Source organism: Balaenoptera borealis (genome assembly GCF_965194805.1).
Source record: "Balaenoptera borealis genome assembly, chromosome: 4".
Lineage (NCBI taxonomy): Eukaryota > Metazoa > Chordata > Mammalia > Artiodactyla > Balaenopteridae > Balaenoptera > Balaenoptera borealis.
Window position 1 is genome coordinate 128,546,397 of NC_138861.1, and position 20,335 is coordinate 128,566,731.

Genomic DNA, 20,335 nt, shown 5'->3' on the forward strand with positions numbered 1-20,335 from the left:
CTTCACGAAGTAATGATTATCAGTACCCAACCACATCTCCCTGCTTCCAGATTATTTTTTTCGCTTTCATTTTTAAAGAATGTTCTTTTACTATGGAAAATGACACCAGGACTTTCTGGCTAATTATGGGTACAAATATAACACACGAATTACTCTTGATATCACACAGACACACACACACACACACACACACACATTTAGCCCATCCGTTGAAAAGTGGCTATAATGTTTTTATGTGTAGGACTCTAACCTTTTCTATTTTGTCCAACTTATTGTTTTACCCTGTGCAGTGGCCTTGGATTGAATTCCAGTTTTTCACTAATACTCACCCCCCCACACACACATTCACACACCATTTCCAGTGCCATCACTCTAGCTCAAACCTTCATCATTTTACACCTGGACTAACTTGATAGTCTTCCAGAGGCAATTTTGGATTGGTCACTTTTCCTTTTAAATCATTCTGTACATTGCTTCTGTGCTTGCAGCTGTATAACCCTACTTCTCCCCTCAGCGCAAATACAAAGGCCTCTACGATATAATTCCAACCTCCTGCCCAGACTTGTCTTCTATTCCTCCTCATCCCTCCCCCCTCCCATCCCCTGCAATACACACCCTCTGCCTGCCTAGCTGTCTCTTGAATGTTGGCTGTGCTTTCTCACTGGCATAGCTTTGTTCATGCCATTCCCACCTGCCACGTTCTCTCTTCCCACCTCTACCTAAATTTTATGTACACTTCAAGGCCTGGACCAAAAGTTTACTCCATAAACCCTTTCCTGAACAAATTACCTAAAGTCCCACCCTTAACCCTATATCATAAGCACATATTACTACGCTATGTGTCTAGTAGTCACTATTTACTGCCTTATTTTGTAGTTGTTTACACTCAGTAAATATTTGTTCACCAGATGAATATTCTCTACCTATATTATAATTTCAGCACAATAATGGGGTACACCGATAGAGAAATCTATTGGGGGACATACAAATCGGAGCTCAGAAATTCATGTAACTATGAACTGCAGTTTGAGCAATTTCATAAAGTATAATCTCTCAATAAATATGATTACGATGGTGATATGAAAACACCACGTGGAAAAGAAATTTTTTCTGCATTCACTCAGCATACTTGAACCAGAACAGTGGCTATTTCATAATTCTGAGTCCCTTGGTCCGATACTTAATCTGTATCCCATATTATCACTCATCCACACTTGTACGATCTCAACTTAAACACTACAGAGGGAAAAAAACTCTTGGTGGTTGAGAAATAAAGTTGTACACATTTTATATTATATCCTGTGTTTAAATGAACTTAAAGGGAAAGCTTCCTGGATGAAAACAAATAATATTAATCTTATTAATGATGACTCCTACGAGTAATGATATATATGTACAGTGTACTAAAATCTTTTTCTCTGTTTTCTGGAAAATTTTCAACTCTTTTTAGTGTATTTTTCCTTTTGGGGCCCATTCAGGACTTATACCTTCCTGAGAAAAAAGCTGTTATATCTTATATATAATATATATATTAATATATCTTCTTCCTTAAAAAGTTGTTATTCTGCCTATGCTCCCTCGTATTTTTTCCAGACCATTCCTTAACCATGATTTTCCATTTTCTGGCTGGTTTTCCTGATAGAGTATAACCACACTTATGCACATACCCACACTCCTAAAACTGTCTGGTGTTTGCTCAGTGAGTTCTACCTAGTTCCTTCCCTGGCCTATGTCCCCCAGGAGCTGTGGGGCTGCAGTGATTCACACTCCTTCCTTCTTCACCCCTCTTCCAGCACACACACAAGCCATCATCCCAGAATCAGATGGGACTCATTTTATAGGAAAGTGTTTGGACTTAGAGCCATATGTGATTTCATTTAAGATTAAAAAGAAGAAAAAGAACTCCACCAGTAAGTGTCACCATCACCATTCAGAGTACCTGTCCCAATCACAGTATAATGTAGCTGGAAAGGAAAGGTGTATAGACCATCTGATCCAGTGGTTTTCAAATTTAGATTTATAAAATGGATCAAAGTGGGCTTGCTATGCTTAAAAAGGGAAGGAAGAAAGGACTCTGTGTCCTGGCAGTAGCCTGTGAAGCACAGCCTCCCCACAGAGCAGTCTATAAACAACTAATCTGAGCTAAATGTCACAGTTTGCAGATGAGGAAACTGAGCCCAGAAATTTCAGTTAAGTGACTCTCTCATGGTCATATAACCAGTGTATGGCAGAGCTGATTCTAGATCCCAAGTTACTAAGCACAGTGTTCTTTCCTGGGCTTTCCCACAGCACCAGAAAACTGCTAAATCAAGGGCTCATTTCTACTCATTGGACTAGCCCAATTCATCTCTGTGCCCAGCCCAAAAGCAGTGTACGAGAACTAGTGTTTTCCTAGCTGAAAATCTTTCATTATTGAAGGATTTTCACGATTAACCGAAAGCACCCAAAATATCAGAAACAATGTGGCAAAACACAAGGGACAGCACTGTCTGCATTTTTAGTTGGCCCACCTGTTCCAGGATGGGTTCTCTAGCTAAGTAGCCAACAGCTCCATAACCGACCTGCCTCATAAGCCCAGCCCAGATGAGCCCAGCACACTCTGAGTCTGCTCATCCCCCTGAGGGTGGTCTCCTCTTTTCCCCATCAGCAAGCTGGGAAGCTAAGCACAGGCATTAGAGGACCTTGGTGGTGGCCAATTAGAGCAGAGTCCCCACAGAGCTACCATTATAGGCCCTCCACATTGGTACCATCCTCCACAAGCCACCTTTGTGATGAATGTAATCACCATAATTGCTGGCCTCCTTTTTGAGTCTTGGCCACATGGGGAAGAGTCGAATATTTTCCCTGAATGCATTCTTTCCAAACAACTGTATGTCCTTAGTTGTGGAACATGATGTCATGAGTTCTGATGAGGGGGTTGCCCTAGAGAAGCTGAAGATTGGCCCCAAAGGCCTAAGGGAGCCAGTTCAACTCATATGCCGCAGCTGCATCCCTGTGGCCACACACGTGCAGCCAGTTACTCTATAATTAACAAAAACAAGCTTGTGACTATTGCTACTGCACTTTTTACTCTATACCTTTTGAGGGAATGTTGGGAAATAAAATCTTCCTTTTCCCTCATGCTCCTCAGACTTGGCACATAATAATTTTTGTTGTTATTGTTGTTGTTCTCCTGGTCAGGAGTTAACTCTTCAGTCAGACAGGTCTGATTGGAAACCTGGTTTCCATCCAGAAAAAAATAGTTGGTTATTCCCAACCTAGACCATGCGAGGGCAGCATAGCCTTAAGAGTGTGTGTTTTGACCAGCTAATATGCAGCCTTGAGGAGGGAATAGGCAGTGTGGGTTTCACATACACACTACTGCTACTGGAATTCAGGAAATAAACCGTAAACAAGGAGAAAACACTCCCTGGGAGTCATCTCAAATTTAAGGATGAACGAATAGATGCCTAACTTTAAATGTACTTACATAATTTTCTTAAATAACATAATTGCTGGAGGCAGGCACAATATAAACCATATGAGGTGAGATTTAAAACTGGAGTGCTATCAAAAAAAAAAAAAAAAAAAAGGACCAGGACAGTATAAAAACAAAAATAGCTCAAGTAAAATATACTAACCTGGGAACAAAACCAGATATGTTTGCAGGTCCTTATGCTCCTCTTGGGGGACACATAGTACTTCACAACTAACATGTCCCTATTATAACCTCTTTTAACCTAAGCAGAAATGCTGCCTCTCTGACTTTCTTCCATATTTTGGGAGTAAATTCAGGATGGGCAAGTGAAGATAAAGGGAGGAGCTTGGGAGGAAAGGAAGGAGAAGGAAGAAGGCATTGCACTCTGTCCTTGGAGAATCACCGGTAATGAATTCTAGGGAAAAGTCTACATTGACCCAAATCACAGGGAGGTGCACTGACTCCACTCATCTCCCACCCCTCCCCAGTAAACTGTACATACCTTTTGGTAGTTTTCACAGGATGTTAATAAGCAAATTGCAATTGATCAGCCTAGTGTGATAGTGATGTTTTAGTTCTCTCTCCAAATAACACTGCATAAGTTACCTAAATAACGGAGACCAATAGCTGTCTCCCAGAAACTCATCTGGAAGGAATTCTACGTTCCTGCCTCTGCTTTTCTTTATGGGCTACAGAAAGAACATGATAGTTCTTGAACACATTTCTCGGATTATTCAAAGAGACCAAACTTACTTTCAGCACAGCTCTTTAGAGATTGTGATGGTGGGGAAGCAAACCTCCAAAAACAAACTCAGTCTCTCTCAAGCATGGAGGTAAGCTCAGCTACTTTGCTGAGAGGGCCAAGGTGACATGGCGTGCATGAACTCCTTGGTTTTCCTCCCTTCATTTCAGTTTTTCCCCTTCGATCTCTTACAGGATCTTGTTCCATCAAATATCTTCCTAACTCCACCCTTTTCTCTTCAACCTTTTCTGCTACACTTGCGAAGAAAGTCCTTTATCTGCCTTATTCCCTTTTCCAGGTCCTTTCCTCTCTCCCTCCATTCACAGTAGATTTCTTGAGAGAAAGGTCTCCCCAGGGCCTCCGTACCTTTGTGTTCCTTCACTCGCTCCCTTATATGATTCTGCCCTCACCACTCTTCAGCAGTTACCCTTTAAAGCTCATTGGTAATCTGCTCATCACCAGGTGGTCCATTGGTTTCTTTTCAGCGTTTCTCCTTACTGCATCACATCCCTATTACCACAGCATGGTATTGACCAGAAATCCTCCCACCCCTCCCCCTTTGAAATTCTTTCTCCCCCTAGATTCAATAACACATGTCCTCACTCTCTGACCATTTCTCCTCAGTCTCTGTTGACCCCACTTCTTCTACTGCCCCCTTAAATGTGGGGATTTTTCAGTACTCAGTAGCCCCTTAATCTTCCTCTGTCGAGCTTATCCAGTCCCACAGCTTTAACTACCACCTCTTTGCCCTTGACTTCCCAGTATGTATTTCTCTTCCAAGCTATGTATCAATAAGTTCACCTTCTAATGGGATATTTGTCATTTCTCAAACAAAAATTTCCAAAATAGACCTCATCTTTCCCACACAGCCTCCTCATCTCCCTGTCACAAAATAACTTCCCCTCCTTACCATTCCTCAAGTCTCAAGACAAAATTTCAATCATCTTCGACTCCTACTGTGCCATTTGTAAATTGATTGGACATTGGGGGTAAAGGATGATGAAATATCTTTTTAGAGTCTCCTTTAATATTTACAGTGACTGTACTCTACTTCAAGCCTTCATTTCATCACCAATAACATTGGACTTTTGCAATGCGAAACTGGTGTCTCTGTCATTAACCTTTCTCTTCTCCATTACTATCCAACCAGTATTGGGCCATAAGCTATTTTCCCAAACAGTCCTCTCCATACAAAAGAAATAGGTAGCATTAGTTGCTTCCAGAATAAATGGCTGAGGGACAAGGGTGGAAGGAAGGGAAATTTTACATTTATGTACCATCTTGTTTCTTTAACATTCTGTGCCCCATGGATATATTAGCTATTAAGAATACTGTTTAATGGATGAACAACAAGATCCTACTGTATAGCACAGGGAGCTATATTCAATATCCTATGATAAACCATAATGGAAAAGAATATAAAAAAGAATGTATATATTTGTATAACTGAATCACTTTACTGTACAGCAGAAATTAACACATTATAAATCAACTATACTTCAATAAAAAAAGAATACTGTCTAAGTTAAACACTGTGTTACCCATAAAATTAAAAAAAAAAAAGAAACATCCTTTTCAGTTCGTCTTCTCAAAATCCTGCATACATTGCCTTTAGGACAAAAATCAAACTTTGGCCTATTGTTCAAAGCTCTCTGAGGTATGGTCACAGCCCACCCTTCTAGCCTTCTCTTCTACTCTGCTTCTGTCTCTGCTCTAACACACTCCACAGGCCAGGCACATGCCATCAATCTGGATCAATCGTCTCTGCCTTTGTTTAAACAGCTCCTTCTGCTTGAGGTGCTTTTCTTCATACCAGATGCAGTCCTACCTTCCTTCCAGCTACACCTCAGATGGCGCCGCTCCCGAAGTGCTTTCTTAAATCCCAGCATTTAGAAGGACTCCTCATCTGCAGGTTTCCTAGCCTAAGCACTTGATGAGTCTATCGAAGTCAGCCTGGTTTTGAAATTATCTGTGCACGTGACTATTCTTAATGCTGTTCAATGCTTTTCATATGATGGGTTCTCAGAAAATGTTTTCTGAATGTCATTGGCCCTTGATACACCAAGAAATCCAAAATTAGAATTGTTTGGATATGAGATCCAATGGCATCTTCATGTCATTTACTGGTGCTTGGCATTGTCATTAAGAAGTACAAAGCTTGATGGATCCCCTCTAGGTCAGTGCTTCTCCAATTGTGGTCCTAGACCACCTGCTACAGGAATACCTGGAGTGCTTGCTAAAATGCAGATTTCTGGGCTCCAATTGAGATTGGTCCAGAATCTCTGGGGGTAGGGCTTGGCAATCTGTAATTAAAGCAAGCACCCCGGGACTTCCCTGGTGGCCCAGTGGGTAAGACTCCGCACTTCCAATGCATCGGGCCTGGGTTCGATCCCTGGTTGGGAAACTAGATCCCGCATGCATGCCACAACTAAGAGGTCCCCATGCCGCAACTAAAGATCCCACACACAGCAACTAAAGATCCCGTGTGCCATAACTAAGACCCGGCGCAACCAAAATAAATAAATATTTAAAAAAAAAAAAAAAAAAGCAAGCATCCCAAGGTGATCTTCACATACACTCAAGTTTGAGAGCCTCTGCTCTAATGGGATAGAGCAGGGTTTGGGGGAGGGTCTTTAGAGGACAGAGTCCCTGTGATTTCTTCCCTGAGATCTTCAAGCTGATCCCGCTTGTCTGCTCAACATTCCTCCGCTTCTGCCGGTCCTTCAGCCCTGCTGCCCAGTCTGCTCCGTGTGCTTGGCTGTGCCTCATGCTCCTGGAACAGGACTCGCCCTCTGTCTCCCCTTTCAGGAGACTGACAGCAGAGCTGTCAAGCTGATTCCCTGTAGTAGCTGCCACTGGCACCTCTTGACGGGAGAGGGGTGCCTCAGATTTCGACAATAATCTCATCTTTTTCCAGCTTTGAGAGGTGATAGTAGGCATATGTGGCCATTTCCACTGTCTTCAGTCTACAAGTGGGCTAGAGTTAGAACTAGGCTGAACCACTGTGGGTGGCAGGGAGCGTAGTCCTTTACTGAGAGGGATTTTGGCCAGTAACTCTACCTCCACATCGTCCCACACTCTATTTCAGGCTGACTGTTGTACATGCTCTTCCTTTTTCCATCTCATCTAGCCATTAAATAAATGCCCTGGCTGGATCAGAGGGACCAGGAAACAGAATGTTATTTAGTGCTATCGACATTGCCCCCTAAAGCTTCCAACAGCTTCCCCTGTCAACATCTCCGAAAGGGCCAAAAACTCCCAGTGGGTTGCTGTTGCCCATTCATGTGTATTGCACATGTGATCTATGTCTCTCTGAATAAAACCACCACGGTTTTGCTGAATTATGCCAAGACAAAGTCTTCTTTAGATATCTCATTATCCTTATCATTGTTTTAGGTGAAATTACAAATAAATAATCTCTAATGAGTTAATTACAGATATCCAGATGGACACGTGTAAAAGTTAATTGACTGGATCAAGTTCACAGAGCAAGTTAATAAAGGTAGAATAGATGAAGAACTAAGATCTAATAATTTTCTTCTAGGACTATAATAAAATTTATTTTCTCTCAGAACACAGAGCAACCCACCCAAATAACATCAAGGAAAAATCTAAAATACGCTTTTCATTCTTTAGACTTTCACTTTGATTCAAAGAAAATGTTGCTTTAGTTATTTCTAGTTTTACTTTCTTCAGTTATTAAAATATCTAATATGTACCAGAATTGCTGCTTTTAGACTCCTTTCTTCACTTAATACTGATACATCTAAGAGTAGACAAAGAATTAGGTGGCTATTTAAATATACTAGCAGTGCTATTGCTATGTTCCATTTTTATTTTTAAAATAGTCATTTTTATAGTCACTTATTCCATCTCTAATGGAATACCTAGCATTCACCGCTAGGTATTTACCCATCTCTAGGTGTTTTACATGCTTTTCTATATTCACAAAAACATATAAGGGATATATTATCATCATGACTCCACAGAAAAGGAAAATGACACAGAACAGTTATGTAACATGTGAAGTTACTATCTCAGTGCCTGATGTGTAACAATTTCTCAATAAATATTAGCTAAAATTATCATGATTTTTCCCAGGTTCATACAAGCTACTAAACGGGGTAATCTGAGTTCAAACTCAAGTAAAACAGAGCACTTTTGCTACTATGCACACACTGCCTCAATTTTCAGACTCAATTTCATGAGCAAAAAGCTATTTTCATACTGTTTATTTGAACAGCTAGAGCAAATACTGTATACATTTTATTTGTCTGTCAATATCTCTAACATTAATTTATGTACTTGTGCACCTGTGTGTCTTTATTCTGTTTTGGTTTTGTTTTTAGCTTTTCATATTGTATACTGTCATGTTTTTAAGGGCACCTTTAGACCAAGAAGGATGCTTATTTTCCCTGGAGATGGGAGGAAGGTGTTAATAGAGAGGCATCTAAACGTGAAATGAAACAGCCCTGTTCTAGGGCAGAGCAGGGAACTTCCCTAAAAGCCGAGGCTCTTAGCACAGCCTTACACAGCAGGTTGGGTGACACCTCTTTCTAAAATTAGGAATTGCTTGGACTCTGCAAGGTGGGACATTTGGATTCTGTTTTATTTCTAACTGACGTTTTGGAGAGTGCATTCAGTATTTCTTTTCGGAAAGCTCCAAGGATTGTTTCTCTATTTATGAGTTATTCTGAAGAAAATGTGTAAGAATATGGACTTCTGCTTGTAAATAATAAATGACCATAGCTTTCATTTTGGGAGAGGGAAGGAATTCAATTTATAGTAAAATGAAGAGTTCCAGATCCAGACCTCCCAGCCCCTTTTCCTGTAAGCACAGATGTTAGAGCTACAGGAGTCTCCCATTTGGCTCTGCCCAAGCACCCTTCAGACTTCCCTGCAAAGGTCAATGACTGAGGAGCTTCAAAAGGCAATGTGCACTTCTTTCTTACTCTCCTTTCTCTTCTCTTTTTAATTCTTCCTCCTGAAGTCTAGTAACTTTGGTCTTAAAGGTCTCCAGACTTTGACAGAAGGCGCAACTTTGATTAAAATTTCTCTCAACTGGTTAAAAGTGATTAAAGGTCACTCACCTGGTGTGGATGATGAGCAGCAGGTCTTGCAGTTCCCTTCCTTGACTGAAAAAAAAAAAATGAATAAGGTGGTCACACCAAAACGAGTCACTGAATTAGGCCATAACCAAGCTTTGGAAATGCATTCTAATTCCTGGAACCAGTGATCTTACTTGCATAATTTTATGTTTACACACGAGGTAGCTGATTTGGAAAGACATCTTAGCTTGGTCTAGGCTGAGTCTCAAGCTGTGTTAGCCTGGTGCTGTTGCCAGAAGACTCTGATTACATTTGAAAGCATCAGGCCCTGGGTCATGATTATGCCTGTGAGACCCTGTGCCCAACCTGGGGAGGAGATTGTCAGCTTCTTGGGGAGTGAATAGCATGTGCAGAGCTTTCTGGAGTGCAATGGGGAATAGCTAAGGCTTTGGCAAGCTTAAGACCGACAGCCAGGGCCTCAAACTGTGACTCAAATTGGCCTATTACTCTAAACTGGTTTGTACCATTCATTCCCTAATTGTTTTATGTATGACCATATCTCCCTAGTAAGCCTGAAAGCATCTGAAGACAGAGCGCATGCTATTTTTGATTTCCCAAAAGAATCTGCCAGAGTCATGGGCTCGCCTTATTGACTGACCGACAGCCCCTGGTAGCAGTGACTTCAGCTGCAAATAAAGAAAAATAGGTTATGTTCCAAGTAATAAAGGAGTGTGTCATGTAGTCATGCCTCTGTGGTGTTACACTGATCACTAAGATAGAAATACCCCATGAGGCAGAAGTAAGTCAAATGCACTCAGTATTCAGGAATCTTGTGGCAGAGACAGAAGAAACAAGTGGTTGGATTAAGGGTCAGAGTCTTGGTGGAGGAGGCCCAACTTGTGTTTAGGCAGGGACCTGGGCACAAGCTCTCCAGAGAGTGTGTGGTCAATACAGGCAGTCTCTGAGAGCAAGCCTAGAGGGCTGGAGGCCACAAAGTCCTCTTTCCATCAGTAGATAGACCCACAGTCATTCGTTCATATATTCTTTAATTCTGATCTTAAATATGGTATGGCAGGTGCCATGCTCAATGCTGTGAATATACAGATGTATATGCATGGTCTCTGCTTCCAGAGGTGGGACAAACCTGTAAACAGATAAATTATGATATCAAGCCTATAACTGTATGGCAGCATGATCTAATGAAAAGGGGTTTTGCAAAAGAGAGAAGCAGACCTACTTTTGGATACAGGCTTTGCCACCTATTATGGATTGTGTGACTTGGATTTTTTTGAGCCTGTTTCTTCATCTGTAAATCTGGAAAACAATACTATCTCCTAGAATTCTTGAAAGAATGAAAGGAGAAGCACGTATAATAACAGCTGCCACAGTACCTATGATAGACCCTCAGAAAATGTTTGATCCCTTGCTCTGTGATAGTAGAATGTACAATATTGTGGAGGCTTAGAGGCAAGAACAAATAGCTGCCTGAGAAAGGGCGGGGAGACTCTACCTAGGAATTAACATTCTTCTTGATCTTGAAGAATAAGTAAGTCCCTTGTTCAGTCACTTATTTACCACATATTTGCAGAGCATGATTATGTGCCAAGTACGGTGCCAGACACTGGGGGCACAATGAAGAACAAAACAGATGTGATCCTGGACCTCATAGAGTTTATTTGCCAGAGGGAGAGACAGGCCAAAACCAAACAAATGGACACACTAAGTATGAGCAGGGTAGCTGAGATAGGGAATTGTGACTCTCAAATGTATTCAGAGTCTTCTGGCAAGAGTACCAGGCTAACACAGCCTGAGACTCAGCCCGGACCAGGCTAAGACGTCTTTCCAAATCAGCTACCTTGTGTATAAGCATAAAATTAGGCAGGTAAGATCACTGGTTCCACAGCTTCAAATTCTGTTCCCAAAGCCCAGTTCTGGACTAATTCAGGGACTCCTTTTGGTGTGACCACCTTACTCATTTTTTTTTTTTTTTAAATTAAGGAAGGGAACTGCAAGACCTGCTCCTCATCATCTACAGCAGGTGAGTGATGTTCTAGAGAAGTTTTAATCAAAGTTGAGCCTTTTGTCAAAGTTTGGAGACCCTTAAGACTGAAGTGACTGGACTTTGGGAGAGAGAATAAAAAAGAGAAGACAGAGGAGTGAGAATGAAGAGCGAGAAAGAGAGAGATACATGTTGCCACTGGGGCTCCTCAGTCATTGCCCTTTGCAGAGAAGTCTGAAGGGTGCTTGGGCACAGCCAAATGGGAGGCTCCTGGAGCTCTAATATCTGTGCTTGCAGGGAAAGGGGCTGGCAGGATGTCGGTCCTGATATTAGCCAACAACAAAGGATGAGAAGGAGCAAGCCATACAAAGAGTGAAGGGAAGAACGTTCTAGGCAGAAATGGCATGTACATTTGTGCTGAAGCAGGGACGGGCTTGGCTGAGCAAGGAAAGAATAGAATAAAAAAGGGAGAAGACAGCATTTAATGAAGTTCAACAAAAAAGAATTCAGGGGAGTTCACTCCAGAGTGGGCAGCGTGTGTGAAGGTGTAGAGTCTCACAAGAGTCTGGTGTGTTCTAAGAATTGGGAGAACTTCACTGTGACCACACTCTAGACTGGAGGAAGGAGTGGGGTGAGGGAGAAGCATGGCAGGAGATGGTGCCAGGGGATGGGGGTCAGACTGAGGGGGTCTTGCTTGTGTGGTAAGTGAAGACGTTTAGATTGGACTTGCTATTAGCTCTTAGGTTTGGAACTCCGGCCTGGCTCAGCAGCCCCTGCCCAAACTCCCAAGCCTGCCTCTAAGCCCTCCCACTTACAGTGCTTTCTTAACCGCCCTCCAGTTTTTGGATCTTGACTCCTCTGCATGGTTTCAGCTTCTCTTGCTACTCAGATCTGAGGCATCTTCTATTGTTATCTAGAGGCTCTACTCTGGCTCTGACCATAGAGAAAGCATCCTCCACTCTGAACCCCGGGCAGGTGGTCAGGCAAAGCTAGGCTTACTTTCTTAAGATAACTACTAAAACCAAGCAGAGTAGATTTGAGAATTAATGGGAAGCCAGTGTTAGTCCTTGAATAGTAAAGTGACATGAGAGAAATATTTATTAATCCATTTGACACTGGTTTGCAGAATTAATTAAAGAAGGAAGAGACTGAAGGCAGGAAGCCAAATGTGTAGTGTGTGGGGATGGGGCGGGGTAGGGGTATGGGTGTGGGTGTGTGTGTTCTTTTTAAAAGGAAAAAGTCCTTTACAGGGTAGAAATGAAATAGTAAACACAACAGAGTGTGTAGGGTTGGCCATTGTAGAGAAACATAATTTTAGTGGATGAAATTTATTTGGAAACTTTTTGCTTTATACAGATTTACCTCATTTTATGAGGCCTGTTTGATTTCATTTGGTTTAAAATTCAGAGGAAAAACGTAGTCCATTTGATCAGATTGTCAAGTGCAGCTTGTTAACATGTCTGCGTGAATTTCTGACATCTTCGAACAACTCACCACTCAGCTCTTGGACCCATCCACTTGCTGAATACTTGTATGTAAGCCAGCAAGCTCCCTCCCCCACTCCATTTACTCTTCAAGCACAGTTCTCTCAGCAGACACATCTCTTGGCTGACAGACTCCCATGACAAAGGCTTCCTCCTATACATAACCATCAGCTTCCTCAGGTGTTTCTAGGTGTCTGTTGAGAACCTATTTAACTGCTTCTAGGGGGTCTTTTCTTCTTCCCCACATTTTTCCTCCATATATATATATATATATATATATATATGTATATATATATATATGGTTTTTGCATTTGAAATATTATTCTGAATTTTCTAAATTGTAAAGGATTCTCAAATGAATGTTCACTTGTATTCGATGGGCTGAAAATATATTCTATTAGCAAGTTTGATTCCTGGACTAATAGTGATGGAGGCATGGAGTGAGTTCATGCTTTACCTAGTCTTACCCAGCAAGTTGGGAGAGACATGGGCTAAAGCCTGACTGGCTGATCTCCAGTCCCACATATTGCCCCTGAGCTAATTAATGTTCCCTTTTATTGCTGTTGAACATTTAGTTCTTCTAGGAGGCCTCTGGGTCAGTCACTGTCACCATATTAGGCAACCTTCTGACAAACTTTTTTATACCTACAAAGAATCTAAGTATGGCCTCCTCAGACCACTGGGCCCTGCTGGTGATGTTTGAACTGCTCAGGGGATGAAGCAGATGGCCAAAAATATACCAATTTTAGCAGAAAATGCTTACATCAGCGACAGCTGGAGCACCACGAAATCTATAAACGCACTTGTTACTCATCTGCTGTGCCTGTTGGGCAAGCCAGGTATGTGGCCCACTTGAACATCTTGTAGTGGAGAGGTTTCCTAGGCGGGCCTCTGGACGGAACCTGAGATGAGAAGAATCACATGAGCTCGGCCTTCAGAGCATTAAACTGTGTTATTGGCTTAGCCCTGATTTGAAAGAGGAGACCCATCACCTAAATGGAACGTAGAGAGTTGAGAGATTGGAGAGTTGATCCAATCCATGGGATTGGATGGACCAATATGAGCACTGTTGATTCAAAATGTGAACTGGGGGATCATGAGAGTTGAGTGCTAATTGGCTGCTAAAGTTTTCTTTAAAACTCTTCAAGAGGTTCTGTGCCCAGCAGTTCATCAGCTAGAAAAAAAAATCAGTGTTCTGTAAGAGGCAAAGCTAATTACAGTGCTAACTTAGATCACATGACCGTAAGCTTGGCAGGAAATGGCATGTAATTAACATGAATGTGTTGGAAATCTAAAGTTAAAAATGCCAGAGATTATCGAGCAAGATGTCCTTTGTTTATGGTTTTGGCTATTTATTTAGTCTTTTGTTTTCTTATCCAAATGCCTGCCCATACAAGAATGAGATTATCTGGATGGGAGATGTGATAAACCTAAACCCTATGATTAAATTGTCTGGGATTTTAACCAAACAACCATAGATCCCTATATGATAAATAATTTATATTGATTATTTTTATCACTAACTAATAAAAGTGCACACAAACAAAGGTGTTCTCATGATGTATTCAGTCTGTTCTTCTAGGTTTCTTGAGGGTTAAGAGCAAGATTTTTACTTCCAATGCAATTCTTCATAGGATCTAATTGCCATGAACACTCAGCAGTGCTGTCTCATGATGTAAATGCCCACGATTGTCTTAGCTATTGTTGTGGGATGATCCCAGCCTTTAGCTCTCATCTGTGCAGTTCTTTAAATATATGTCTTTGTAATGAATCAAAGTCATTTTTTTTTTTTTCAACAGACAGAACTCAGATCAGGTCCCATGTTAGGTATCTGAAGGGAAATGTATATCCCAACTTGGAGCTCTACATTAAGCTCCAAGCCCAATGTATGTAATAATAACAGCAGCTACTATTTACTATTTGTTGTATACCCATTGCTGTGATGAACATTTTATATATATTATGTCAGTAATTTCTCTCAGCTTGGGATACACATATCATTCCCATTTTACAGATGAGAAAACCAATGATTAATACACTTGCTCAAAGTCACACAATTAGTGAAGGAGGAGTTATTTGGACCCAGACTTGTCTGATTCTATAGACCCTGCTTTGAGAGTGGCTGTGCAATGTGTTATTGTAACCTTTGCCCCTGGAGCCACACTGCCTGGGTTTAAATCTTTGCTCGTCACTTGATATCTGATAACAATGAGGCCTGGGCCAAGTGACTCTCTGTACCCCAGTTTTCTCATTTGGGGCACAGTGGTAGTACCCATCTTGTAGCGCTGTTCTGAAGATTAAATGTGTTTTTTTTTTAATTTATTTTTGGCTGTGTTGGGTCTTCGTTGCTGCGCGCGGGCTTTCTCTAGTTAGTTGCGTAGAGAGGGGGCTACTCTTCGTTGCGGTGCACGGGCTTCTCATTGCAGTGGCTTCTGTTGTTGCGGAGCACGGGCTCTAGGCGCACAGGCTTCAGTAGTTGTGGCGCATGGGCTTAGTTGCTCCACGGCATGTGGGATCTTCCCGGCCAGGGCTCGAACCTGTGTCTCCTGCACTGGCAGGCGGATTCTTAACCACTCTGGCACCAGGGAAGTCCCTAAATGTGTTTGTGTACAAAAAGCTCTTAGAAGAGTGTTTAAAACATAGAAGCATTATGTAGTGTAGTCTGTAGGCATTATTATACCCACTAGGCACAATGTCCTGCACACACCTCAAATTCATAAGTCCCAAACAAATTCATCATCTTATTTTCCTTAACTTGCTTCCTTGACTTGGCTGATGGCATTGTCATCCAGCAAGATTTTACAAACTAGAAAACTTTATATTCAACTAGTGTTTCATTGTTGACATAAATCAGTCCCTAATTTCCGTCAAATTCATCTTATAAGTATATTATAAATGTATCCTGTCCTTCCTGTCACTGCCTCATCATGTATTGTCTGAACCTGTGCTGTCCAATATGGTAGCCACCAGCCACGTGTGGTTATTGAACACTTGAATTGTGGCTAGTTTGAATTGAGATGCACTATAAATATAAAATACACACCAGAGTGCAAAGACTTAGGATGAAAAGAGGATGTGAACTATATCATTAATAATTTTTTATATTGATTACATATTGAAAGGATATTTTTTATATATTGGAATAAATATATATTAAAATTTATTTCACTGTTTCTTTTTAACATGGGCACTAGAAAATTTAAAGTTACACATGTGGCCTACATTTGTGTTTCATATTATATTTCTATTGGCCAGCGCTGGTCTGGACTTTTCCAAATGCCTTCTTACTTTATCTATCCATTATCTATCTATCTATCTATCTACCTACCTACCTATTATTAAAAGGCAATCTGAGGCATATTGAAAATTTTAAGAGTTTGTTTGAGCATTTGTAGATTCCAGCTGGGCAGTGCCAAACCAGAAGTGGTTAGAAGCACTCTCTCCAACAGGAGCCAGGGGAAAGACAAATAGAGAAGGTGCAGAAGCAAAGTAAGGTAATTATTGATTGGCTATAACTTAAAGCCTAACTGGCTATTTGTGATTGCTTGTCTTTAGCATTTTGATTTTGTAACCTTGAGGCTTAGGTTTTGGTTTGCTTAGGTTGGTGACCACGGCATTAGGGCCACCTCAGTCTAATGGCCTCCTTGTTTAATTAATTTAACACTATCTATCTATTCCTCTATTTATCCATCTAATCTTGTTATTTTCTGTCTTACCTCTCTTTGTTCCCTTGTCCACATGGGTACAAAAGACATATTTTTAAACACAAATCTGATCCAGTCTTTTTTGTAATAAAAAGCCTTTGCTAGCTTCTGTCATCTGCAATGGAAAGTCCATACTCCATCTGGGGAATACACGAACATTTCATCCTCTCTCTGCCTATCCAGCCTCAGATCTCGGATCTCGAGTGACTCTCTCCCTTGAACTTCACACTCTTACAGTACTGAGCTGTGTTCTGATTCCCAAGTCATTTCACACTTTTTTTGCCTTTGCATATGTTTTCCCCTTTGTTTTGAATACTTTTTCCCTTTCTGATCTTTTGGGTGAAATTTTGTTTATTTTCCACAATCCAATTCGGACATCACCTCCTCTAGGGAGGCTTCCCAGCATCGTTCATCTCTTCCTCTTTTGCAATACTTCAGTTCTTTATACACACTTTCATTATTGTTTTGCCACATATATAACTTGTTTTTCTGTTACCCCTACTCATGAGTATATAGAGGACATGACTGTATCTTATTCATTTCTATACTGATACTAAAAAACAGCAATTGAATAAACAAAACAAAACAATACCTGCTCTCAAGGAGATACACTCTCTTACAGTAAAGTAAATATAATACCAGGCATAAGATATGCCCTAAGAGAGAGGGATCAATGTCTATCAGTGGGTCAGAGAAGAAATCAATGAACTCTAACTGAAATTTGAAAGAAGATATAATGAGGTAGGGAAAGTTTGACTGACAGACTGACAAAAGGTCTCCGGAAGGTGGTCTGATCTTTGTAAATCTCACATAGTCCAGGGCCTGACCCTCAATTACCCAAAATCTAAAACCGTCTTGTCATTGTTCAAGCGGTAACCCAGTCTGGGGATACTGATTCATGCTCTTAAACACCAAGAAGATGGAGGGTAAGCTAGAATTCTGATTTCTTCCTTTAGAAAGAGGTAAAAACACATTGACAAGGAGCCTGAATACTTGCATCTTCTGGTTAGTGCTGTATCTTCCCTTAAAAACCACATTATTATGTCAGGCTGGCTTTGTGTGTGGAATCAGAACAGAGAGTGTGAGTTGAAAGATGCAACTGTGCGTGCCTGCTGCACTCACCTCCACAATTGGATGTACCTAGTATTGTGCAGCTCAAGCCCTTCATCTGGATACCTTCTCCTCTGGGCAGTACTTCGTTGGGCACCGTTTGCCTCCTACCCTTGTCTAATTTCTATTTCTGAACAGCCCATTCAGAAAGACACGCTCTTTCTTTCCATATGCTTATTCCTTCCATTAGGCTGCTCTGGTCTGTTTTCAGTCCATTTATCTAAAGTAACTTTGAAAATTCCTATTCTCATCTGTTGCTGATGATCTTAGAGTTCTCTCTCAGAGGCAGCCCCCTTTCCCTTATTCCCAGGATCTTAGATGTCCCAGATTCCTGCCACTATGCATTTCGCTTTGGGGGAGGAGGGAAAGAATTTAGGAAGAAGAGGAAAGCTTCCTGGAAGAGATAGTATTAGGATTGTGAGAGAGGGTGGGGTGGGGTGGAGGTGTTGGCATGAAGCTATAAAAGCACACAATTCTGCTTATTAGATTTTGGAGTCATCTAGGATTTGGTCAACTGCCCATGCTTGCTAAACACATTTTTTAGTATATCAGCTAATTGGGGGAAATTACAAGGCCCTGAACTTGGCCTTAAATATATATAGATTTTTAATACCCACACCTCACTAGCTTGGTCATACTCTAAACTTTGCTGCCTTTGTGCTGTTCAAAAGTATGCATTTAGCAGGGTGCTCACAGATGAAGCATTCACTATTTGTACTGTTATGACTGCTAGAGAAAGCAACTTGGGAATTAGAGTCAGGATCCTTAAGGTTTGCATTAGTCCCAGCTGTGTCACTGGCTGTGTAACCTTGACCAGCGATCTTAACCACTTTGGTCTCAATTATCCTCTGTGTAAAAAGCAGAGGATGTGGGCTGTGTTAAATTTCTTCAATCTCTCACTACTCTGGGAGTCTGTGAAGTATTATTCCAATAAATGGGTAAAATCCTGAGATTTTAACTTTTTGTTCCCTCCCTTCCTCCCTCTCTCCTTCCTTCACTTCTTTCCTTCTAACTTGTAGCAAAGTGTGAGGAAGACAGATTCTGGTTGAATGATAAGTTCAGTGAAATGCTGGCTACTTCCTGACAATGTGATCCTGGGCAAGCCACTTACTCTCTCAGAGACTTAGTTTCTTCTGCAAAATAGACTTAATAGTCCTTGCCTCTCGGGGTTGTTGTGAGGGTTAGAAATAGTGTATGTATGGCAAATGGTTTAGCTATGGTTATTGTTATTACTAACTTACATGTCCGTATAGTAAGGAGATTAAACAAGTTTCCTATTTTGGGGAAGATACAATTTAGAAGTGGAGATAATGTGTTTTCTAACAATTAAAATAAAAGTTAAATAGTGCCAGAAGAGAAATTCAAAGTCATTTTTAATGAGTTCATAGACTGCAGATACTCCTGCCTGGAAGGTAAAGTGGGATGATCAGGGGGAGGGCTCCATGAAGGAAGAGCAGCCATGTGGTCTGGGTTCCGAAGGAAAAATCAGATTTGAAAACAAGATGGACATTCTGGGAAACACAAGGTAGATTCTAAACACAGAGAAGAATTTTCTTCTCATCTACTACTACCTTCAAGCTTTTGCACTGTTGCCTGGTATTTTTAAAAGGTTTTGAAGTAGAGATATTAAATTCCACCATGTTCTGGCCTAAGAAGTTATTTTTCCTTCGAAGGATCTGGCAACGGAAAAGTTAAAGAGCTTTGGAGAATGGCCTATTAACAGAAAGGAGCTCCAGAATCTGGGTCCACCTGAAGGAGAAGCCAGGCTCCTTTAATAAGCAAGTGGGAGAGCACAGCCGCAAAGTGATGAGAGCCATCCCATTATCACTCCATCAATCTTTCCTTCCAGGTAGCAAGGTTTAGTGACTTAATGAAGTGATAAGGAGCAAGAAACTGACACATACAGAGTCTAGAAGTAGGGGATGTCAGAGGTCATTCTCATTTTAATCTTTCATTCCTTTTAATGTCAAAGACCTTGCTCAAAGGTGAGAACCCCAGAGTTAGGATTAATACCGAGTTATCTCCACTCTCCTTTTGGCATGTCTGAGAAAAGGAAGACTTCTTGATGACTGTCATATAAAATAGGAGACTGCAGAAGACACACACACACACACACACACACACACACACACACACACACGTAATGAAACCCCCAGGGATGGCCACCCTGGATTAATAAAATAGCACGAGCTCATAGCTGCTCACATTACACAAGGTTCCCTTCTCGGCCTTGCAGTGTGGTGCTGAAATGCTGTTTAAAAATTTTTGCTGCTGCCTTCATACCATGGCCATATTTTGGAGCCTATGACCTCATCACTGTCTGAATTGCCAGGGCTAGATGCCAGGAGAAAGGGGAAGGGAGGAGGAAAGGAAGAAGAGGAAGCAAAAGTTCAGCAAGTTGAACTTATTAAAACATTTAATTCCGCCTTTAGAATTCAATTATATCATTTGCACAGAGGGCCTGTGTCTTCTTGTTCTTTTTCCTTTCTCCCCTCCCTCCCTCCCTTCCTCCTCTCTCAATGCTGCTGAGACATAAATCTAGAAAATCTCTAAGCACCAAAACTCTGAAGTCATTCACTGGGGCACAAGTCTGTTAGGTCTAAGGTTTGAAATGAGTGGAATGAAGTGGAATTTTCTTGAGCTCTCCATTGTAGAATATTTTTCCACACTGGTTTTCTTTCTACCCTCACACTTTCCTCTCAAGAGGTCAAAGGTCACTCCCATTTCATAACCACCATTTTTTCTCCTTGACTTTGTGCCCTATAGGGGGTGTCATTAACGTGTATCTAAT

The 20,335-nt window shown here is 41.2% G+C and overlaps 1 protein-coding gene across 3 annotated transcripts in view; it reads left to right on the top strand.

Moving 5' to 3' along the window:
• SYNPO2 (synaptopodin 2) overlaps positions 1-20,335 on the top strand; it is a 174,480-nt gene that overhangs the window by 84,377 nt on the left and 69,768 nt on the right. The gene's annotated exons all lie outside the window — the stretch shown is intronic.